Genomic DNA, 25751 nt, shown 5'->3' with positions numbered 1-25751 from the left:
CAATAACAGTTATTTGAGTTGAGTTACAGTGCTTTCAGAAAAGCTGTTCACATATTTTAAGCAACTAGTTTATAACATATTTCTTTAATGTTTTATTCAAACAACTGAATTGGCTATAATAATAATTTGCATGGCGCTCCACGAAGTGCCACAAAGCCAATCAGATTCTAATTGATACATGTATACATTTTTTTTGTACCTATGCACACGTGCAGTCTGGTTAGTTCTTTTTTTAAATTTATAAATTTTTTATGTTTATAAACTGTAAATTTTGTAAACGAAATTCTGAAACATGATATGAGTGGAACATAATTTGAAGATAGGGGGTGTGATTTCGGTCTGATGCATTTATGCAGCTAGGGTCAAGTTCTATCTGTCAGGCCCAGTCTTATCGGTGACAATCTCTGCCTGAGCCAGCTCAAGGTAAAATGTTTTAATAACAAATAAGCTAACAGTGATAGACATATATTATAGATAAGTTATCAAATAACTTATTAACCTTTTATCCACAAGTTCCCTCTTTTTATCACAAAATAGTCCCATTCATAGTCTGCACTTTCCCTCAGAAGATTGGGACAAAAATACTGACTGAAAAAAATAAAACTTGACTCAAATGTCATCAGTTAGGCTTTATTACCAGCAATATTAGGAAATATAAGAAAAAAAGGTTAGAACAATTTGAGTAAGAAAGTCTGTTTGTGAAAAGGTTAATATAGTTGGGACATTAAAAAAGTTCAGTCAGTAACTTTGATTGGAATTCATAACAAATCACTCAAAAGACTGCGCAGTAACATATTTAAAATTATATTTATCATGTATGCATATTTTTTTCCAGATTTAGTCTCTTTTGAATGCTGAGCAATGTTCTATTAATTTACAATAGTTCTAGTTTTACATTACCCAAATGCTGTTACGAATAGGCACTGAAACACTATGCTACAAAAGTCATTCAAATTTAAATATTCCTTTTAATATTGTATGTAATGTGGTGTTGCTGTTTTGTGAACTGATCTCTATTTTAGCTAAAGGCCATGACATATGTCTACTGCATGTAATAGATTAAAAATTCTAGCTGTCACTACTGGTTACAACACTTTTAACAGGTTTGTTAGGTGCGCTTTATGTTCTTTGTACATGTATGAATAATAATGGTAAAGTAATGTCCATCTTCCATTTGAATTTATACATTTGTCACATATTTTTAAGTGGACAGCTATTAGTTTGTGTCTCTCTGCTTCCCATGTTAAATAGTGATAATTCAACATTTGTTGTACAAAGCTTTTCTTCTGCTTTGGTATTCAACCTGTACTCGAATAAAGATAAAAACTTGTATACAGTAATCATACATGTGATGAAAATATCCCAATGAAATCATCCGATGGGAATCTGTTTTGCGATAGTTTGCGATGACGTGAAGTTTATATTTCTGTGCGAGTTCCACTAGCATATCAATTGAAATTGTTCAGACAAATGCTTTTTAGTATATAATGATAGAAAGGTTCATGAAATAAGCGAGACAGAAGATTTTATTAAAGAAGGCAAAAAGGATAAAGTACAAATACATAAGGACAGTATAAAAAACAAACTGAGACGCACTTTCAAAAACTCATTCGCTCGTGTGGATTATTTTTAGAAATGTCATTTCGTGATTGAGTATTTCAAGTTGTGATTGGTGTGATTGTTAGAACATAACACCGTAGTTGCCTTCCTTTTTCATTTTATCTACCTTTAATATTTATTCCTGCAACTGAATGAAAAGGAACTGTGGTGCTGATTTTGAAGTATAACATAATGTGTAATATCTACAATATCATGGAGGGAGAGAAATCTGATTATGATTCTAGCTTGGACTTTATTTTTTGTTCACATTTTTTAAAATATGTTTTTATTTATTTATTTTTATCATACAATTTATTTTATTATTACTAATATAGATTTCATTATAAAAATGTTAGTGCTTTGAAACTCATAGATTTTTTTTCTGAATAAGCCTTGGACTACACATTAGAAAAGTGTGTATTATTTCTTGTTTGGCAAAGATTCAAAAGGTTACAGATCTAGATGCTCCGTCACTTGTACTCTCTGAAGTACAGCTCTTGAATAAGTAAAGGAGACATTCATTTGTTTACACTAATATTGTTTATTGTGCTCCCAGAACCATGTAACCATGACTACATACACTGTACACATGGGGTAAATTTACGAGGGGTTCTCCTCTGTATGAATTTTTATTCGTCCAAGGAGTTACCTAAGTGTTATCTCCGCCTTGACCACCTGTTCTACAGTTTTGCATCACAAGCTTATTCTATTCTGTACTCTAAATAGATTATTACCTATTAGATATTGCTAACTGTCAGTCTCTGAACTTGAAGCCGTAAACAACCAGTAATGTTCCGATGCACTGAAAGTAATTTTTAGGTCACACGTCCTGTAATTCGCACAAATTCAGACCGTCATTGTTTCACATACTGGTGTATGACCTTACCTTTAAAGTTCAAATTCAATGTATGAAGTATACCGGTAATTGGCATGGTGTTCAATTTTGTAAAAGGGATATTATCAGATAAGTCTGATACAGTATCTTTGCTTTATTAAATATTAAATATGTATACGTTTAGGGTAAATTATTGTCCAGACATTCCCTTTAGTGTAATCATGGACCTTGGGTCACATGTATCTTGTTTGCAGATGTCAGCACTTAAAATTTTGTGTAAATAAACAATTTATTTTATGCTTATGTTGCTGTATGGAAGCCATATATCAAACATTGTATTACAACTACATGTACTGTGTAAATATTGTAGCAAAGCATTCTTTGTCCACATTTGACCCATGTTCTTCAGGGGTGTGATATTACTTTGAATTCCAGTGTGTGTGTTTTTTTCACTCTGACCATCTGTGTGTTATAAATCTACAGTCCATTTTAACATGCAGGGACAAGCCAAGAGTCAGAGTTGTTCTAAATCACCGTTAGTTAGTTAAAGAACTCTTCTCCATCTGTTATGGTTAATTTTATAGAATGTTAGTTTGACTGAACAATAGCATAAACCACATAGATAACACATGTGTTGTTAGACAAGTCAGTTAACCAGTTTTTAAATTTTCAGATATTGCTGTAATGGTAATTTAAATTGTTCGTTCCCAGTTTACCTTGAAACCTCATTTTTTTTTTACATCTCACACACTGTAAAAATTCCATATACTATATTTTCTTTATCAGTAACGCATGCGCTGATGTAAATTACATGGTTGTTTTTTCAGTCTATGGTATATATGCAATTCTAATAGAGCAAATATGGTACGCTGAATGTTCCAGTTACAGTCTTTGAAATATATAATTAAATTTAATGTGGAAAATGTCAGCAAAACTGTCTTACAAATAACTGGGCTGCCTGTGAAATATTATCTCATTCTGTCCCAAACATGTAATCAAGAGTGGCACAAACACAATAGCTTGTCAACTGCGGAATTCGGCTTTTTTTTTTTTTGATGGAATATATTACTGTGATGGTTACACCATGAAAATAAAGACAACATATTTGTTCCATCAGTAGTGTTTACACTTGTGTAAATTACAGTATTATAGTCCAACAAGTAAAATTTAAATAAACAAATGTGATTTTTGTTTTATATATGCTTTTATTTGAGATGTGCTTTAATAGAGCAGATATGGTACATGGATGTTATTTCAATTTTGAGGAACTATTGTAGTTCTTCTTGCACAGGTGTTTTTTGCGGTGAATAAAAAAAACTTCATAGAAGGAAAGGTATTTTGTGTAGAGTGACTCAACCAAACATTGTTCTGCTCCATTTGTGTCAGTGTTGTTCATCACTCGTGCATGCGTTAATGTCACACAAAGGACGAGAATCGGATTCACTACTTCCCGCTCACTACTTCCCGTTTAACGTTATAACTTTAACAGTCTAAGAGTACCGGTACATGTATTAACCGAATTGAAAATTTGGTGTATGTAAAAAATGTCGAGTGAAAATTGTTTTGTTTACAGAGAGTGTATGGTAAAGAAACTAGAAAATAGTGATTTGATATGGTTTTCTTTCTGATTTACGCAGGATTTGGTTCAGACATGCATCCAGTTTATACTGGGCTTGGTTTAGACATGTTTTCAGAACAGCTTTCCAATTTACACTGATTTATTTTTTATGTACATGCTTTTAACTTTCCTCAGAATAATTTGTCTTGTGGTGAAAGGGACACAATTTGATACTGCCAAACCTATAAGTAATTGGTCATCAGCCATTGACCAAGACCTGTGCATCTAAAAACATACTGACTCAGACATCAAATCTAGCAAATGGAAGTTGTCTGTCTCTCAGACCCGCCAACACATAGTATTCTGGGAAAAACCTTTATACGAGTTGGGTAATTTTGTTATGTCTGTCATTTCCTGCTTAAATGTCAATCCCATAAACACATTTTGTACCAATTTAATCTGATAAAATGAAAGCTTTGTTCAAATAGCGTTCTCTACTGTGTGATGGCTTACTTTAAATTCTTCCCAGACTACTGCTCGTTTTTTATGTTAGTTGTAAAATACAAGCGACAATAATAATATTTTTTTGTTAATATTTACATGTATTTATTTAAGTCATGCATATTATCAAACAACAACATTATAAATATTCCATCAGTTATGTGGAAGGCATTCGGATCTAATGCAAATGCTATGTTAATAACATTTAGAATATGTGAACAGGACACCATCTTTGATCTGCTCATCTATGTCAATTACAGTTGATGCAACACCTGGGTGTGGTTTCCATAGTAACCATTATAAAATTGCTAAGGATAATTATATTGATATGCCGGTAAGCCTGATTTTTTTTGGAAATTTTTTTTCTTGAGTGTGCATGAGTGAATTTCACATATATAAAATATTGTGAAACATACACAAATGTAACTGCCACATGTCTCCCTCTCTATTGGTCATTTGCTGGGATTTTGATCTATTAAATAGGATGACAATTTTATCTCAGTATTTTGTTTCAAAAGTGCTACAACAAAGAATCCATGTAATGGCATTATTTCAAAGAAAATAAATAGTATTTCCAAGAATTTCTAATAAATTGTGACAAACAGAAGTATATCCATCAGTGTATCCATCTTATAATAATATACTATACACTGTACAAATAAACAATATTTTGAAATATGACGAGACCTTTTCTCTCATACATGTAAGGACCAAAGTTAAATTGGCTCAAACATCTCATTTTCATTTTTTAGCTATTTTTTTACATAAAAAGTAGTTCTGTTGACCATGGATTTTTATGTCAGTTTTGTGGATAACATAAAATAAAACCATAATATGAAAATCTTAATAAAATCTGAATATCCAATCTAATACCTGTGGTGCATAGTTAAGAGCTACATTTGCATAACATGCTTCATATAGATGCATTTTTTTTCATTTCGAGAAAACTTCCTTTACATCAACAGGGACTATGTCATTGACTATGACTGATTACATAATGAATTTTTTATGTTTTGCTGACTCCGAGACTTCTCTGATCCTTTTCCAATTCAATTTACAGTTCATTTTCATATTAATTGGCAACTAGGTGGATAAATTTTATGATTAAATTCATTTAATTAAATTTATGTTCTAAAGTGTTTTGATGCTGAAATATGGTACATGTGCTGAGAACAAGTAAGATTTGATTAGTGATTTATTATTATTATCTAAAATGAAAGACAAAGTCAACTGTTAACCAGACTACTACTACCGGGTAGTAGTAATTTGGTTTCAACAATTTTTATTCGAAAGCAAGTGCTTGCAAAATTGTTTTGTGAAAAATAAGCTCTTTACAGTATGTCATCTGATTTGCACATTTCGCTGAAACCAACGATCCATGCCTATGCATGACTATGTTAGGAAAAGCTGTATATGACCTCAGTTAAATTGAATGATTTGATTGGTCCTGCCAGGGTTCTGAATCCATCAATCGGCGCTCTTGTATCAACAACTTTCCTCATTTTCAAATTTAAACCAATAAATTTTGTCGTCTTATATACTATCATAGCTCAGCTGACAAAAACATGTGACTATGCATTTGATTTCCCATGGAAACGTGTCATGAAATTTAACTTTGTGTTCCATTTATGATGAAATCACACCAGAGCATGTCCCAGTGTTTAATTTCGTCAACAGATATTATGGTGAGTCGACAGCTGGATAAATGAACCTTGGCTGGCGAAGATGTTAGTATGTATGTCAGTGAAATGTTGACAAATAGGAATATTGTTGTCAAACCTAATATTCTTATATTTTCATTGCAATATGATAACATTTTACCCTTCTATTCCATGAGAAATTTTCTCTCGTAATGCATTTCCCATATGCTCAGTAAATTCACAATAAATGGCAAATATTAGTTTAGCTTGAACTAACTTAATTACCTAATTACTATGTTAAATTTTATGTTTTCCTAATATTTTGTGATGAGTGATTTCTACATAACAAATGTGACAATATAATAGACAAGTAAATGTAACTGATTGACAATGTCACCTGACATAAATTAATCCTATTGAGCTTTGTCAAACTTTGAATTTTGCAGAATGATTAGCTGATGTATTCCTCATTCTACATTTTAAATGGCTGTCTGATTCATAGTTTACCTATCCCTTGTACACATACATGCACATGTTTGATAAGAGTACTTGTAATTGTATTCAGAGACAACGGTATGGACATGTACGTTGTTTAATAGTCTGCGTGTAGGTACATACTTCATTATGAATACTCAATCATAAGTAAATTCAAATAAAAAATAAAAATAAGTCTAACCAATAATAGCTCTGTTGAGTACACATGTGAATATTGTGTTTCTGTGCAATTAAAGTTGCATTATTGGATTTAAACCACTAATGGTCTAGTACAATGCTGCATTCATTTATTACTGTGACACCTATGCAAATTAGTAAACCTTCATGGTTACATTAATATTCAAATTAGTAAACCTGGCAGTTTTATGAATATACTTACTAACATATGAATTAAATTGTGAGGTTTATTAATTTTCTTAACAATATAAATATGAAGGTTTACTAATTTACATACAAATATAGCACCATTAATCAGATCACACAGAGTAAACATTTTTTACAATACAAATATAGCATTACTTGCATTTCAAATTGTAATTTGGTTTGATATTGGTTTTCCTGTATCTTAGACAGACAAGCGCATTAAACGGATAGGCGTTACCCAACAACAGCATTGTCATTTGATAGTATGTCTCAGTGTTTTACCTAGGGCTGTCCACTTAGCACAAAGTTATTCAACACAACAGATTTGCAAGTCCCAATCATGCTTTGTACACTTCAACAAAGTAACATAACCAGAATGATAATTCCATTGCAGTAGATAAATGTATGTATATTTCTCTGCTGATGTAGACACACCATAATCTTCAGTGTGCTCGGTGTTTCTTGTGTGGTATGGTATGTTTCTATTTTTGTGAATTTGCTCCTTAGTTCCCTTGTTATATTAAAATCCTCAGTAATATTCAAAAATAGTGATATATTCAACTGTGCAAAATAATCGATTATACATGTAATCCATTTCAGAAATATCTGGATAATGGTCGACATTCACAAACAGATAAAACCGAGATGACTTGTACACGCATCATTACAGTATGAGAAAAATCACTGTATTAGCCAATAAGAGCTGTTCAATGAGTGTACTACACAAGACACCAACCAATCATACATAGCTTAGTTAAAACACAGTCATTGTGCCATGTCCTTTTCGATATGGGACGCATAGTGATGTATACAATGTGTGTGAAATACAATATTTGTTTACATGAAAAACAAACATAACAATGACTGCCCTATTTACATGATATGGAAAACATTAATCTGTGGATGTAGGTTAACACTTGTTTATGCTGTGTTGTCAAGATTATACTTTGTTTGCCAGACCTAAAGTCTATATGCTATTTATGTCACATGATTTGAGGGAAATTCCCAGCATGCAGCATTTTAACTGACCTATGACCTAGTAAAACCAACTATAATAAGTGTATTTCATAATTTGAATACATTTTGCATGGCTAATGGCTTAACCAATCCTCGTTCTGATGTAGTTATTATCAATATCATAACAATGCCATCATTTTTCCTACCAATATTTTGCACATAAAAATGTTCACCTGGATATAAGTGGATATAATTTATTATTATACATCTGTCACCGTAATGCTATAATTTACAGCGTGCCGTAATTTTGCGGTATTTTACGGGGTATTTTCATCCTACCATATTAGGAAATGCCAATTCAAGTTGGCTGATTCTGTTCTGAACTTTTTGGATTTCGGCATTCCCATGATGTATCCTTGGAAGGAAAAGATGTATAATAATAAGGTTATTACGAGAATACCTCAAAGTATGCGCTCAGACAGTAAGCTGCGTATGGACCTTCACTGCACGTCGGTCGATACTCCAGCTGTACTGTCTTCATGCATACTTTGAGGTATTTTCGTAATAACCTTATATTACTACATGTAGCTACAGATATTCGTCAAGATTATTGCAAAAATATAGAATAAAAATTGTGCGGGTTTACATTACAAGGTAATAAAAGTACATTTTCACGTTCAAAGTTTTTGTCATATTAATGTATTGAATGTGATTAATTCATGGAGAAGTATTCAGTTTTGATTAAAAGATTATGTGTATACATGTATGTACTCAGTATTGATTGATAATATTCACTATATAATGAAGACTAATGTGATACGCTGCTGCTCAGGTTTTTTAAGGATAACAAATTCTCATAAAATGTGCTAGATCTCGTTTGATGCTCAAGAACGTGATACATTTACAATGAAGGTGTTTGAGTGACAAATTTTTGTAATTTGTTGTTTCCCGATACGTACTAGTATGTGTCATAAGCGTAATCAGTAGACGCAGCGGCGCCAATATAGAATCACCTTGCACTTAGGAAGTGATTTCAAGGAACCAAATTAAAAACTAATAGACCGCCATCGTTTATTTTCACAAATCTTGTTGATTATCCCCCTAGCATGCCTTTATTAAACTTCTCAGTTTTGACATGTTGGGGATCTCTATTGCTTGGTTCTTGTAATCAAAGCTGATAGAGTTTGCTGTGAATGTTACAGTGTTCATTACTGCCCGAAGATGGTAATCTCAAGTTTAGCAGATTACACAGTCTAGTGGGTTGATAGATGTCCCTCGCCAGTTGTAGCTTCATTTAATATTAACACTGTCTGTCTACTACATAAGTATACTATCACATAAAAGTGTAAACATTATTACTCATGTTTGCATCTATGCATTCAATTGTGTTTGTTTACTTTTGAAATGTCACTTATTGTTCTAATAAACATGTCTAAACGTATTCATTCCTTTTTAGAACTCTGGAAACTCTCGTGTACTTCTGCAATTCAATCAAATTAAACTAACCCGATTTGAGAGTGTAGGCAGTTTAGCTAAATTAAGATTCTGTTAATTCATGCATGGAGTCAAATTCACTAAAATAGCATGTAGCTATTTCAACGTGTTTTACAATAATATATATATATATATATATATATATATATTGTGTCTTTATTTGGAACTGCCATATTAATTAATTTGGTACTTGAGTAAAGTCCATTAAATATGCACATGTATAATTGATATTTTCTGAAATGTAGTCTCGTGTTTTTTTTATTAATTGTTACTATTTCTTTTTATAGTCATTCTGTGCAACTATTTCTAGCTATGTTGGTAATTCAACACTTTCTTGCTCACAGGCAGGTATTGTGATTACCACACTGCTTTGGGAACTGCCTGATTGCCAGACATCCACTGGGAAATATCCCACATTCCTGTAAAGTTAAAAAAATTACAATTGATGCGATTTACCTTCAGGAAGTGTCCCACATACATCACATGTATCAGTCCACATCCATAATTTAGTCAAAGCAATTTGTCAGTGCTTCTGAAGTCAAACTACCTGTTAGTAGAAATAGAGAAAATCATTGTGGGCTTCAATAAAACTGAATCATATCTACATCCATGTCACACGCCGTCACTTTATATTGTGGAATGAATGTATTTATAATTTGATAGAATGCTGAATATTTTATCATAGTAATATAAATCTTCAGTCAAGCCTGGAATGTCGTAATGTACATTTCAATTTTAGACAACATCAGCTACTGGCATACAGACAGTGTGCAAACTGTAAAAGCTGTATATAATAATGGAAAGAAAACGCATGTAATGTTGTATGTGCAAGGACCTTTATTTACAGGTTATCTAAACATTGGGAGTGTTATCAAAATGTCACTCCACTGTGGAATTTACTATTTTTGCTCACCCCTTCCTGAAATGCCTGACTCACCTCCATTCTAAATTGCCCTACTCACTCCTTCCTGGAATGCCTTACGCACCATTCCCTGGAATGTCCTACTGTCTCCTTCCTGGAATGTCTTACGCACCATTCCCTGGGTTGTCGTATTCACTCCTTCCTGGAGTGTCCTACTCACTTCTTCCTGGAATGCCTTACGCACCATTCCCTGGAATGTCCTACTGACTCCTTCCTGGAGTGTCCTACTCACTTCTTCCTGGAATGCCTTACGCACCATTCCCTGGAATGTCCTACTAACTCCTTCCTGGAGTGTCCTACTCACTTCTTCCTGGAATGTCTTGCGCACCATTCCCTGGATTTTCGTACTCACTCCTTCCGGGAGTGTCCTACTCATTCCTTCCTGGAATGCCTTACACACCATTCCCTGGATTGTCCTACTCGCTCCTTCCTGGAATGTCCCACTCACTCCTTCCTGGAATGCCTTACGCACCATTCCCTGGAATGCCTTACGCACCATTCCCTGGAATGTCCTACTCACTCCTTCCTGGAATGCCTTATGCACCATTCCCTGGAATGTCCTACTCACTCCTTCCTGGAATGTCCTACTCACTCCTTTCTGGAATGCCTTACGCACCATTCCCTGGAATGTCCTACTCACTCCTTTCTGGAATGCCTTACGCACCTTTCCCTGGAATGTCGTACTCACTCCTTCCTTGAATGTCCTACTCACTCCTTCCTGGAATGCCTTTTGCATCATTCCCTGGAATGTCCTACTCATTCCTTCCTGGAATGCCTTACGCACCATTCCCTGGATTGTTCTACTTACTCCTTTCTGGAATGTCCTACTCACTCCTTCCTGGAATGCCTTACGCACCATTCCCTGGAATGTCCTACTCACTCCTTCCTGGAATGCCTTACGCACCATTCCCGGGAATGTCCTACTCACTCCTTCCTGGAATGCCTTACGAACCATTCCCTGGAATGTCCTACTCACTCCTTCCTGGAATGCCTTACGCACCATTCCCTGTAATGCCTTACGCACCATTCCCTGGAATGTTGTACTCACTCCTTCCTGGAATGTCCTACTCACTCCTTCCCGGAATACCTTATGCACCATTCCCTGGAATGTCCTACTCACTCTTTCCTGGAATGCCTTGCGCACAATTCCCTGGAATGTCCTACTCACTCCTATCAGAATGCCTTAGCACCATTCTCTGGAATGTCCTACTCACTCTTTCCTGGAATACCTTGCGCACCATTCCCTGGAATGTCCCACTCACTCCTTCCTGGAATGCCTTGCGCACCATTCCCTGGAATGTCCTACTCACTCCTTCCTGGAATGCCTTACGCACCATTCCCTGGAATGTCCTACTCCTTCCTGGAATGCCTTATGCACCATTCCCTGGAATGTCCTACTCACTCCTTCCTGGAATGCCTTACACACCATTCCCTGGAATGTCCTACTCACTCCTTCCTGGAATGCCTTACACACCATTCCCTGGAATGTCCTACTCACTCCTTCCTGGAATGCCTTGCGCATCATTTCCTGGAATGTCCCTCTCACTCCTTCCTGGAATGCCTTGCGGACCATTCCCTGGAATGTCCTACTCACTCCTTCCTGGAATGCCTTGCGCACCATTCCCTGGAATGTCCTACTCACTCCTTCCTGGAATGCCTTATGCACCATTCCCTGGAATGCCTTACTCACTCCTTCCTGGAATGTCCTACTCACCTTTCCCTGAATGCCTTTCTCACCACCGGTTCCTAATTGACAAGGTAGTAATAGTTATGCTATGTTCATAGGTATTTGTTGCATAAATTGCGGGATAGTTAATAAGAATGTTTTGTGATAGTAATAATGTAATAGATATGCACCACATGTGTAGTTACAAGCCAATCAAACGTGAATAAATATAACTATATACAAAAATAACAATAAACAATTCAAAACAAAAACTGTTCCCCAAGCCTAACATTTAATTACAAACTGGGCTAAAATAGTGAATAACGCCAGACCCAAGAGCTAGATGAGTAATAGTGCTTTATCTAACTTAAACTCATCTTTCCTAACCATTTATAAATATACATTTATGAAAAAATTGTCATACTTTTGAAGGTTTTATATGAGACCTGTCAATAATTCTGCACGAAATAATCAAAATGGGAACCATTCCCTATTCTTAAATAGAATATCCTATGATCGTCTGAGAATGCTTATTATACGATGCATGAATGCAGTAATTGCATAGCGCATAATGATCAACTTATGAATATTCATGATGTAACTGACACATCATATAGGTCGAAAGTCAATACCGGACGTCATACCTGTTCCAGATAGATCATGGGCCACGTCTGCACACCGCCCATTGTGTGAGTTCTGAGTTTGAACCCAATATTTGCAGTTTCCTCTAAGACAAAGTAGACGAGTGCTTCGTCTTTGATGATCAATAAAAGAGTTCTTAGACAATTTATGAGAATAATTATAAATAAAGGCATATAAAAGTTTCAGGAAGTCCTAAAACAATTTATGTGAAAAAAGAGATTTGATTTGAGAAAGCGAGTCAGACATGGAAACAAGACAATTAGTGTCCTGCAATGCACCATTATGATTGGCCAAGAAGGAGGAGAGTTTTAAATTTATAAAATAGCTTATATATATAGTATATATATATATCACATGTCATATTGCTTGATTATGTCTAAATAAACATTGTGGTTTTCCACCAGTATTAACACTTGGCCTGCCTACTCCCTTTGGTAGTTCCACCAGTATTAACACTTCACCTGTTACACCCTTTGATATGTCTGTGGAGGTCGTCAGCAGGTGATGAAATAATGAGATTGTCATTCAAAATAAACAAATTAATATGCTATGACACTACAAATGTCTGAGAGCATGACTTGCATTACTAGTGTCTCCTGTCTCAATGTGATAAGCAATAAAGAAGTCAACTCGGGCTTTATTGGGTCTAAAGGTCAGCAGACTGACTATAAATCGAATGTGCACTGTGCATAGCAACCAAGGTGAAGATATAATTGATTAGCATGTATGCTAATTGAAGAGCATCCTTTCAGGATATGTCAAAATATATAATACATACCTTGACATTCACATGAATTTGATACATACATGGTTAAATGTAAAATGAAAACATTTGGGGTATTTTGCAGTCCAATGAATTGCTACAGAACTTTGCTATAAAAAACGCTTGCTTGTACAAGATGGAGGCTCTTCCAGATTGTGTTTAACTATTGATATATACGATTGTTTGTAGAGTGAGATTGATGTATATTATCAAAAAAGCAATAATAAAAAAAGTAAAAAAAAAAAGTAAGTAAATAAAGTAACAAAATAACAATACTTGGATCCATATCTAATTGTAATAGACAGAGAGACAGGAAATAAGTTATAAGAATGACAGGTACTCGGTACATCAAATTCTTGTAAATAGAGAAGTAATTTGAGAAAATATATACATGCATCTGTTTGTACTGTTGATGGTTAGAAGTGATTATAACTGATAACAACTATAAAGGAATTCAATTTAAATGCTTTAAATTCTTGTTATTTTGCTGAATGAAATCTAAGGGTTCTCTCAAATAAATGCCCCCCCCCCCAAAAAAAAAAAAAAAAAACGCAGAGGTGTGCAAACTTATTTCCATAATGACATTGCAATTTTTCTATAGTGTTAAAAAACCCTACTTTTGCAGATATTTTGGATTTGAAAATAGCTAAATATTTGAGGTACATCAACAGAAAATCACAAATAATAATTTAGCAGTTTCAGAAAATATCTCAAAAGTGTGGTAGTCACAACCATCTTTAGTACATGTTCATTGACTTATTGTGCATTCTCAAGTCATAGATGACTTAATAAGTCATTGCTCCGATTACAAGATCTCAATTTTAAATACAATTAAACACTTTTTAATGAAACTTGTAAAGACAATCAGACATGGTTCTAAGATTGACAAACAGAGCGGTACTTTACAAACATGTTACGTCTTTCATCACACTGCACAATTCTGTTCCTATACTGACATAGAACTATGCAAAACTTGATACTGTTATCATTAAAAATGTAGACCACCCTGACTTTTAAAATACTCACTGTAAAGATATCTTTAAGTAGTCTACAATCAATATATCAAATCCTCTGAAATCATTTTGGGACTTGATTATTCTGCTATTAATTTGAAATATAACCATGAGACCACATTGTATGTCCCTGCGCATCATCATAAAGTATGTAATTGTGGTGTGAAACCTGTAGGTGGAGGCTATTGACTCGTGACCAGTGATGATGTAATGTGACTCATAGCGCTAATGGAGTACATGTGACACTTAGTCTTTAACCTAATTCTTAATTAATCTCCATAATTGTAGGAATGTGACAGGTTTGCTCATTGGTCTACACCTGTCACATGTCACCATCACATAATGCTTATTATATAATAATTAAAGATGAAAATAATGCATCCGGGTATTCCCTACAAATGATCCAAGGCTCTTGGAGTCTGCTTGGAACATACCTGATTTTTGTTGCCATAGTAATTTGCATTTGTTTGCGCATCTACATAATATATATCTCTTCCTCATCATTTTCAGCAGTGTCATCACCCCCTTTCACATATATAGCCTCCTCATCAATCCTCTTATTATACATTTGACACAAAAAACAATAGAATTTACCCTTCCGTAAAAAAAAACATCTGGAAGTATTCTAAAACGTTACGGATGTGTATGTATGTCTTGCTTATTTCGAAATTGTTTACTTCATATTCAAACACTGTCTTTTGTTTACTTCAGCGCTATCAGTGAATGATGAAATAGAATCCTGACCCTGAACACAAACACACAGCACAAAACTCTCTTCGATGCATTTTCGGGCTGTTACATTTCTCTTAAATTATTACTACAAACAGGGAAATGATGTATAAAAAGGTTATCACAGGGATGCCATAAAGTATACACTCAGGCGGTACAAGAACGCTTCAACCTCCACTACACTCAATCATTTACTATACTGCCTTTGTACATATAATAATTCAAAAATTTACAATATTTTCCCATTCACTACATTTTATTTAACTTTTAAAAGTGATGTCAATTCAGGGATTGCGTTAACCCCATATTTTGCTTCCTGACCCAGTTTTTCAGGCAAGCTGGGGTCCAATCTCTACTAGTAATGAAGTTATCCAGGGTCAAAGTTCAATTTCTTAAAATTTTGTATGTGGTCATTATATTTCCTGATTATCGACTGGTGCTATTTTTTACTGTTTGTCATATATATATATATATCATGTATTTTTGTTATCGAAAAGAATTTGAAAATGCTGTCACTAACAAATTTATCGTCGCAAAACCACAGCCACTTGCTTACCTCCCTGGAGTCTACTTACTATAAGTACTTCTTTGTGTAGTATCATAATGTAATGCACATTGGGGAGAATGTTACTAAATATGTATTTTTCACTCTGTTCTGATGAAGTCTGAAAACAGGGACTTGTCATTTTGTTTCCATTATTCCGTAGTCATCTGTCAGTCTTTACTCAAATGCCAGTCTAGCAAGTTATAATTACTGTCTGCATGGAGCTAGAAAGGGAAGGAGAGAGGACACTGTTTAATCCTGTTTTAAGCTATTGACATAGCTTTGTTTTAGGCAGAATTAATCCTATTAAAATAAGCCTTTTACACCATGATTGAGACCGCATATTTACTTATGCTAATTGCTATGTTTCAAAATATTGCTGAACGAGAAAATATTTTTTGTCCATAAAAACGAATATGCAGAAGAAATAACAAACAATACATGTACGTGTTTTCTTCCAAGTGACGTCAGAGGTCATTCAGTGACCTTTGGCACCGGAAACATTACAGTCCTGGATACGTTCTTAGCGAAGTCATGGCCATGTACTTGTCGTGTATGCGGAAAAGAACTCAATACTCAAAGCTAAATATTTTTCCCCACGATTTCACTAAAAGATTTTAAAGTTTGTATTGGTTGCTTGAAAACAAGCAGTTATAGTGAGATATTTCTTTTTATTGTGTGCCGATGTGCATTCGTGAAAATTAAGTTTGAAATCACGATAGCGTTACCATTTTTTACGTTTCCATTGTTTGTCGAGATGATGTCAAACTTGGCTAAAAGATTTTGTTTTACATGGATGTAAAATAGGTGATTGATGGGTGATTATGATTGATGGGTGTAGATAGGTTATTTTTCAGGTCATTGCGTGTAGAGCGAGAAAATGTACAATTCATAACAATGTTCTAGCAGCTCTGTTCGTTTTTTTTTTTACTGTAAATCGTTTATTTTTTAAACACAAGTTGTCGCCTATCCATGACCAATTTTATTAATTATAACATTTATGTGATGAGAAGCTTTCACAATTGAATATTTCATTTCGCAATAATTATATATTTTATGATAGCTACTTTATTTTGTTTTTAAAGTATAACATGAAAATAAAAATTCCTATTTCATATAGCAATTTGATGTACCGGTAGTTGATAAAGTCTCCAAACTTACTTTAAAGGGCTAATTATTCACTGGGTTTTGTTTATTTCACGCTAAATTAAAGCCCAGTGAATATATGTTTGAAATGGTTAATCAGTGAAATTTAAACCCAGTAAAAATTAGACATTTTACAGTATACGGATATTCATGAAGTCAGCCAACAAAAGATTAAACCCTGTTAATCTTGTTATAATGAAGGGGTCAATATCTAATGAGCAAATAAACTATAACTATCATAGAACAGGCAGAAACAATAGTGTCCTCTCTCCTTTCCTTTCTAGCTCCATGCTGTCTGTATTTGTTAATTTGAGGACACAAAACCAGAAATGAAAAATTATCAAGGAAATTTCATTGAGACAAAAAAAATTGCATGCACATAAAATCATTTTGGCTTTGTACAAAATTTAAATAAAATTAGACATAGTGTTTTTTGGAACAAAAATCTGTCAAATGTCAACGAAAGGGAACACTAATCATAGTGCATTTGTATATACCATTATGAATTTCCTTCGTACCAACCTAAAACAAAATCAGGGAAGGTTACAACAATGGCAACCAGTCGGCCATTTTGAATTATGTGCATCCATCTTGTTTGATGTTCCTACAAAGTTTGCATAAAATCAGCCCAGGCATGCCTGAAAAACAGTTGATAATACATTGAAATCTTGATATTTTGTGTTTTTATTTTTTTGGACAAAACTGGTTACCAGTGCATACATTGTACGTATACTATGACTTGTCTTTGTACCGGTCCAAACAGAGGCATGTTTGAGAAATGAAAAAGGACGCACACACACATGCACAGATGAACAGATGAACTGACCCCCAAGTTCCACAGGCCTGATAAATTTTTTGGTTGAAATATCTTCTTATTAATTATCTACTTTGCATACATAAACCTATTTTTATTAGCTTTTTCACATATATCCAAATAAGCACTCATCAGATTTCAAAATAACTTGATATATAGTTGTTCTGAGGTAATCCACAGAGGTGATTACTTTAGGGCAGAAACTGTGCATAATAATTACCTAATTTACATGAAAATTAGCCTATTTTCAGTTGTTCTACATATATCTCAAGTACACTTACCATCAGATTTCAATGAAACTTTCCACATATGATGCAAATTATTATCAATTTCCTTGCATAAATTAGGCAATTTTCTGTTATCTCAACAAAATTGGTGCATAGATGCTCTAGAATGAATCACAGACAGCAAATCATAGATGTATATAATGAAATAAATTTATTTTCTTCGCTTTAATAAAAGTTTTCTTTTATGAACATCTATGCCATAGATCACATTACAGAGCTATATTATTCACCAGGCTTCTTGTTACAAAGGTTAAAGCGCGGTGGTCGTTGTGCAGCGAGTGTTCGAATTTCATGTAAATAAACAATGTATTTTACACGCGTTGTATACGTCGCTATGAGTCCCATATCGAACAGCATGTGGCGCGATGACTGCCACCCTTTAATCTTAAACTTTGAATTGATTTTAAATATTCCACATTCCTCCTTTACACACATTGTACCATAGACCTCTCATTCTAAGGTCTATGATTGTACCTTTAATACTGAGAGCACACAGGAGGTCTTTCTAAGGTTTTATTTGATTACAATTTGTTTTAAAGTCTTAACACTCAAGTGTGAATCTGTATATGTGTGTGCTACCAAAGCAAGATAAAGCACTGAAAGGTCAAACGATCAATCTTGTGTCAATTCATGTAGCATGTACCAAGAAAAATGTTCGTATACATGTATAGAAATGAAAATAAATCAAATTAGCAACTGACAAAACCTTTAGCAAGTTAATCTCTGTCATAAGATCACTGCAGTAATATACTCCCATTGTGATAGTAATATCCTGATTCGTTCGTTATGTGGTTACTCAAAAGAATTCCAATTATCAGCTTTGCATACAATACATTTACAGGATTTTAGGATTGCTGTAATTGGTTTTAGATTAGACGACTAATTCCGTCTGGATAGAACTTCTGTAAATGCGTATAATTTATACTATGAATATTTAACCTGTATACTGGTGAACCAAATTGGGCCTTGAAAAATGAAAAATAGAAATGACTGAAAATTGTTTTCACCTAGCCTAAAGTCTCTGAGACCTCTGAAAATGCCTAGACTTAATGGTTGGTTATCTTATTAGTCATGCAAATATATACATATTTTAAGCCAATTTAAACTGAAACAAATAAAATACTCATTAAATACCCAGTTTAAATTGTCCATATTCCAACAACCATATCTGATATCTGACCGTAGTGCATTCATCATTTATTACCGACGACGCATATATTGTCAAGGTCTCAGAGTTTTACTTAATCCAGTCTGTATAGTTTGCCGGAAGGTAATCTCAGTTTTGAAAAGAAAGTAAATATAATTATCCTTTATTTGGTTACAACTGTTTACTTTTCTATGCATAGCATTTCTTGAAGGTCTGTGGCTTATTTTCTGTTCAACTTTATGCCCAGAAGACTTAGTCACCTTTAAATGATATGACTGAACTCTATGACTTCACTCTGACATTTGTGGGTATGGAAGTTATTTTCATGAGTGATATGGTGTTTCCTATGGCAGTATTTTCATGAGTGATATAGTGTTTCCTATGGCAGTATTTTCATGAGTGATATGGTGTTTCCTATGGCAGTATTTTCATGAGTGATATGGTGTTCCTATGGCAGTATTTTCATGAGTGATATGGTGTACCTATGGCTATTTTTATGAGTGATATGGTGTTTCCTATGGCAGTATTTTCATGAGTGATAAGGTGTTCCTATGGCAGTATTTTTATGAGTGATATGGTGTTCCTATGGCAGTATTTTCATAAGTGATATGGTGTTCCTATGGCAGTATTTTCATAAGTGATATGGTGTTCCTATGGCAGTGTTTTCAACAGTGATATTGTGTTCTTATGGCAATATTTTCAACAGTGATATGATGTTCCTCTGGCAGTATTTTCAACAGTGATATGATGTTCCTATGGCAATATTTTCAACAGTGATATGGTGTTCCTATGGCAATATTTTCAACAGTGATATGGTGTTCCTATGGCAGTATTTTCAACAGTGATATGGTGTTCCTATGGCAGTATTTTCAACAGTGATATTGTGTTCTTATGGCAGTAGTTTCATGAGTGATATGGTGTTCCTATGGCAGTATTTTCACGAGTGATGTGGTGTTCCTATGGCAGTATTTTCAACAGTTGTATGGTGTTCCTATGGCAGTATTTTCAACAGTGATACAGTGTTCATATGGCTACTTTTATGAGTGATATGGTGTTGCCTGTGGCTATATTTTTATGAGTGATATGGTGTTTCTATGGCAGTATTTTTGTGAGTGATATGGTGTTTCTATGGCAGTATTTTTATGAGTGATATGGTGTTTCTTATGGCAGTATTTTCACGAGTGATATGTTTCTATGGCAGTATTTTTATGAGTGATATGGTGTTTCTTATGGCAGTATTTTCCTAAGTGATATTTTGTTCCTATGGCAGTAGTTTCATGAGTGATAAGGTGTTCCTATGGCAGTATTTTCAACAGTGATATGATGTTCCTATGGCAATATTTTCAACAGTGATATGGTGTTCCTATGGCAGTATTTTCAACAGTGATATTGTGTTCTTATGGCAGTAGTTTCATGAGTGATATGGTGTTCCTATGGCAGTATTTTCACGAGTGATGTGGTGTTCCTATGGCAGTATTTTCAACAGTGATATAGTGTTCCTATGGCTACTTTTATGAGTGATATGGTGTTGCCTGTGGCTATATTTTTATGAGTGATATGGTGTTTCTATGGCAGTATTTTTGTGAGTGATATGGTATTTCTATGGCAGTATTTTTATGAGTGATATGGTGTTTCTTATGGCAGTATTTTCACGAGTGATATGTTTCTATGGCAGTATTTTTATGAGTGATATGGTGTTCCTATGGCAGTATTTTCATGAGTGATATGGTGTTCCTATGGCAGTATTTTCATAAGTGGTATGGTGTTCCTATGGCAGTATTTTCAACTGTGATATGATGTTCCTATGGCAGTATTTTCATAAGTGGTATGGTGTTTCTATGGCAGTATTTTCAACTGTGATATGGTGTTTCCTATGGCTGTAGTTTCATGAGTCATGTGGTGTATCCTACAACCATATAGTGTAGAGTTTGAAACTATGTGTGTGTGTGGGGGGGGGGTGATATATTGTATCACAAGTCTTCTCATGGAAAACTTAGAATTACTGGCTTTGCCTGTAATTCACATGTATTATATACAATCTCTGCAAAAATTGAACAAACTATTGATAAAATATTCCCAGTAAAAAAACCTTGGAAGTCTTGATATATACTCTTGTACATATATCACAAGACCTATGTCAATGAGACATTGACACTACATTTAAATTGAATGTCAGATGAAACAACTGACTACTCAATCATTTTCCAGTGACTTGATAATCAGAACTGATGAATTCAACAAGATTTTCTTATGAGAGATGGTTACAATATTTGCTCCATTACAGTCACATATGCTTACGTAAAAGAGAGATGTCTGTCGATAGACAAAATAAGTCATATTTCATTGAATATGCATAAAATAAATGTAATTTTTGGCTTATGTGCACTTCTATTGGACAAAGAGTACAAAGAGCAAATGTAATATTTAAATTTGTTATATGGGTCTGTGGCATACAAATGCCATTATACATTATTATTGTAAAATTACTTGAATCTGATGAGATCAAATTGTATTTATTTGAAAGCTTCAACTGTAAGTGGATGTTATTAATGTATATTCATGAAATGAATAACAATTACTGCACAGGTCATTTTTTTTCTCTGATATTTACCACAATTGTTTGCCCCTTTCATGATTGTACATTGTATATAGTTATTATACATATTAATAATACAATTTTGTACCACTGCTGAGCATGAGTCCCACCCAATGAGAATGTTCCCATAGCAACCATTTTTTATCTGAATGCAAGTGTGCAGGCAAGCTGAATTTAATTGTATGAAACCAAAGTTTAACTGAAGTTGATCAAAGTTGAAGCTCTGTAGTTACGATAATGTGCCAGATAAACAACCCCCATAGTGGTTGTCGCATCAGACTCGTGATCGGTAGACCCAAGTTCAAATCCTACCTTAGGCTGAACATTGAAAGGGTCGACCCCTACCCTAGGTGAGTGTGCCACAGACTCAATGGGAAGGCCAATTCCACTGGCCGAGATTCATTCACTAGCGAATGCGACTTTGGGATAACCTTGGTTAAGGTCTGCAGGTGCTTGTGTTCGACCGAGCCTGGTTGACGCCAGGATAGCACAATAAATTGACATTTGATAGAGAGATAGCCACACAGCCCTGTCATGTGTGTAGTCCCAAAACATGAATATGACCACTGTGGCATAGGAAACATATGTCAACACTAGCACTTGCAATTTGCACTTACAAAAAAAAAGTAAGAAGAGACAACAGTGACACTCAATCTCCAGAACTGTCGCCTGGCACAAAAACTTTTTTTTTTTAAATAAATAAAAAAAAGGATTCAAAAGCAGCATGGCGGCCATTTTGCATATACATATGTACATGTATGTGCATGCAGTTTACATGATGTAAGCGGAAACAGATGATAAACACGTGTATAGTTATGATTATTCCATTGATAAATATTGCATATAATGTATGATATTACATATACAGCTTTTCTATAAACAGAATAAGAGTTGCATGCACTCAAAAGCAGATTACAAATCTACACATCAACTTGCTCATAAACTTTGATGACTTGCAACATGTCTGTAAAAGTCACATGGTCATTTCACCATATTTGCAAGGAATGACCCCTTGAGTGCATCTTTAACTGCTATTGAGTTTCAAAAACAAGTATGAGTTGTCATTTCCATAAATTTTTTTAAAAAATAGGTAAAATATATTACATGTAATTCTGTTGTAGGAAACACTGACAGTTTTATATACCCATATTTGTGTACTAAATTCTCGCCTTACATATACATATAGTGCCCGAAGACCTTATTTGATATGCAGACAGTCTGGCCTGCTGGCTACAAAGCTATACAAATTGCATTTCATTCTCCTATGTCGACAGTTCACAGCATAAAGGTCAAATTGGATCTACCTAATGAATGACAATTTGATTGGGTAAATATGAGTGTAATTGTGTATGGGATAAAAAACCATATAAAGCATGATTGGTGTAATCAGGTTAGACTTTCGCTAATGAACATTTCTGTGCCAGTGTTGGTGATAGCACCATATTTGCCATTACCGGGAATAGTTATTCAGAAGATGAAGCAGCAGTGTTGTCACCATGGCAACATTGCTTCTACAAAATGAGATGTGATGTCGTCACGTCTTTTTCAATATACTGCTATTTTATCTGCATGGCATGAATGTCTGTATAACTTCAATGACTTTCTATTTTATTAATAATTTCTTTATTTTGAATATTTGTTATGTTATTGAAAATAGCATGGGTACTTTTTTAAAGGTCGAGTCCCTCAAGTGTTCAAGTTATTGATTAAAAATATTATATTTCTATATTGTAGTAATGATAAATAAAATTGTTTAATAGTTTTAATACTTTATTAGAAAGAAAATACAATGTATATAATAAATTTAGGGTTCACTACAGAACATGTTTGTGTTTTAAGAATCTGTCAAGCAATATCAAATTTGCTCTATTAGAAACTCATCTTCATTAAAACCAACAATGTGTTCCATTCTGAATTATTAAAATATGTCTTATTTTGCCCATAGAAGCTCTTAGAGATCCTAATAGATCAAATATTATACATTATTTGAATATTCCAACAAGAGCTGTTACGTTTTGTAATATAGTGTTTTAAAGAACGACAAATTTGATTGGTTTCGGCACTAGGTATATAATAATATACTGTAAAATACTTCATTTTTGCTTGGAACTAATTTTCGCTGAAGGAATGATTCAGTGAAAATAAAATCCAGCGAATATAGTTTTTTTCCTATATTTCACATTTAACTCATCAAAAATCAGTAAAAATAAATTTCATACGAAACACCAAAAAAGTCTTTTCAGCGAAAATTAATTCTAGCTAAATATAGTATTTTACAGTATTCTAGTATTATAAATATGTGTATGGTTTATCTGGATTTATATAGAGTTATCACTGAAATTACTACATTTGTTTTATAAAATAGACTATTTATGTAATATGCAATTATCCCTCCATTTTGCTTGTTTCAATATTTCTGTTTGTTTATTTCCCTGTTATTGAATGAATTAGTATCAACTGTAATTAAACTATCCTTTCCCATGAGGAGTTTTGTGAAAGCTGCCTCAGCTCTCATTTTGTAATGTCACTTTAATTAAAGATGTCATCAGAACAGTGTTTGTGGAATGGAAATTAGTTTTGCATTGTGTTGTGAATGTTAATAAGTAGAATTACATGATGTACTTTGCTAGGACACACAGAGGTGAATTCGAAGCATGGCCATTCAGAGTCTGACTCGGCACTTGCATATTGAGCACAAAATTCAAAAGCTTGAAGAATTTTGTTGAAGTGCTCAGAAAAAAAAAAAACAGTGTAATTTATAATATGCTTTCATATTTAGCAACTAAATGTTTAAAGTAGGATGGTCGTCACCTGCGCACACGCGGAATTGAGTCCCAAGCGATGATAACAACACACGCTAAAAACACAAAGGCTCATGGGTAGACGCTTGTTTGTAAACAATGACACGCTATGGACATCTGACGCTTGCGCAAGCAATGACTCCCTCGCTTTAAGTGCTAAAGTAAACTTTTAGCATCTTATAATCTCATAATAATATTTTTTTTTCAAAAATTCTGATCAAGACATGTAGCGAACATTTAGTCCAAAATTCGTAAAAACATTGTAGAAGAATACAATAAAAACAAAATGTTGCCAAAAATGTTGGCAAGAATAAAATGGTGGCAAAAAAAGGTTAATGGACAGCCTGTTTAAATTTTAAAGTGCATGTATACCGCTAAATTCTTACATATAAATTGTCTGCTACAATAAGACATCTACTTGATGGATTGGGAATCCAATGGAGAATTAGTAATTTCTATATTATTTGGAATACCTTGTTAAAATTTCATCAACATTTATTGTTGATTTGTATCTCATTATTTATACAATGTATCTCTCTCTCTAGTACACTATGTTCCCATGCATGTTTACAGTGATCAGCAAGCGGTTAATTGAAATCCTAGAAGAGAAAACTTTCATATCATTACTACTGACCGAGACATGAATACAATTAGCAATGATAGAATATCTTATGATGCTTCTGATTGAACGTGGGTCTATTAATCTACTTTATTTGATGAAAAACAGCTATATTAAGGTATAGATGAAGATTTGTGGGAAGTTTTACAAAGCCATTACTTTTTAAGATACCTGTAAAATTCTCCTAACTGTATTATAGTTAGTCAGGGAAGTTTAAATAGCTCCTAGGTTTTTTATCCATTTAGTTTAGGTGAAACTTTCACACTAAGTTGGTGTCATTTTTTTATCTAAAAAAGACATCAGGGATTGTTGATAATTTGTTTTGTTGTCTTGAAATAATGCATTAAACATGTTGCTAGCCACATAACGGCAAGCCTACTCAAGTATTTAACTATACTATGTTATATCGTACTATGCCATCTATTGGAGTACCTGTCCAGACTCCCATAGTTACATACTATGCCATCTATTGGAATACCTGTCCAGACTCCCATAGTCGCATACTATGCCATCGATTAGAATACCTGTCCAGACTCCCATAGTTACATACTATGCCATCTATTGGAATACCTGTCCAGACTCCAGTCGCATACTATGCCATCTATTGGAATACCTGTCCA

The 25751-nt window shown here is 34.0% G+C and overlaps 1 protein-coding gene across 1 annotated transcript in view; it reads left to right on the top strand.

Moving 5' to 3' along the window:
- Window positions 1-25751, top strand: part of LOC102801555 (SH2 domain-containing adapter protein F-like) — a 66748-nt gene that overhangs the window by 695 nt on the left and 40302 nt on the right. The window lies entirely within an intron of this gene.

This window comes from Saccoglossus kowalevskii, chromosome 13 (assembly GCF_978046115.1).
Source record: "Saccoglossus kowalevskii chromosome 13, keSacKowa6.1, whole genome shotgun sequence".
NCBI classification, from domain to species: Eukaryota; Metazoa; Hemichordata; class Enteropneusta; family Harrimaniidae; genus Saccoglossus; species Saccoglossus kowalevskii.
The sequence above is the reverse complement of the archived record's forward strand: the minus strand, read 5'-3'. Positions and strand labels throughout refer to the sequence as shown.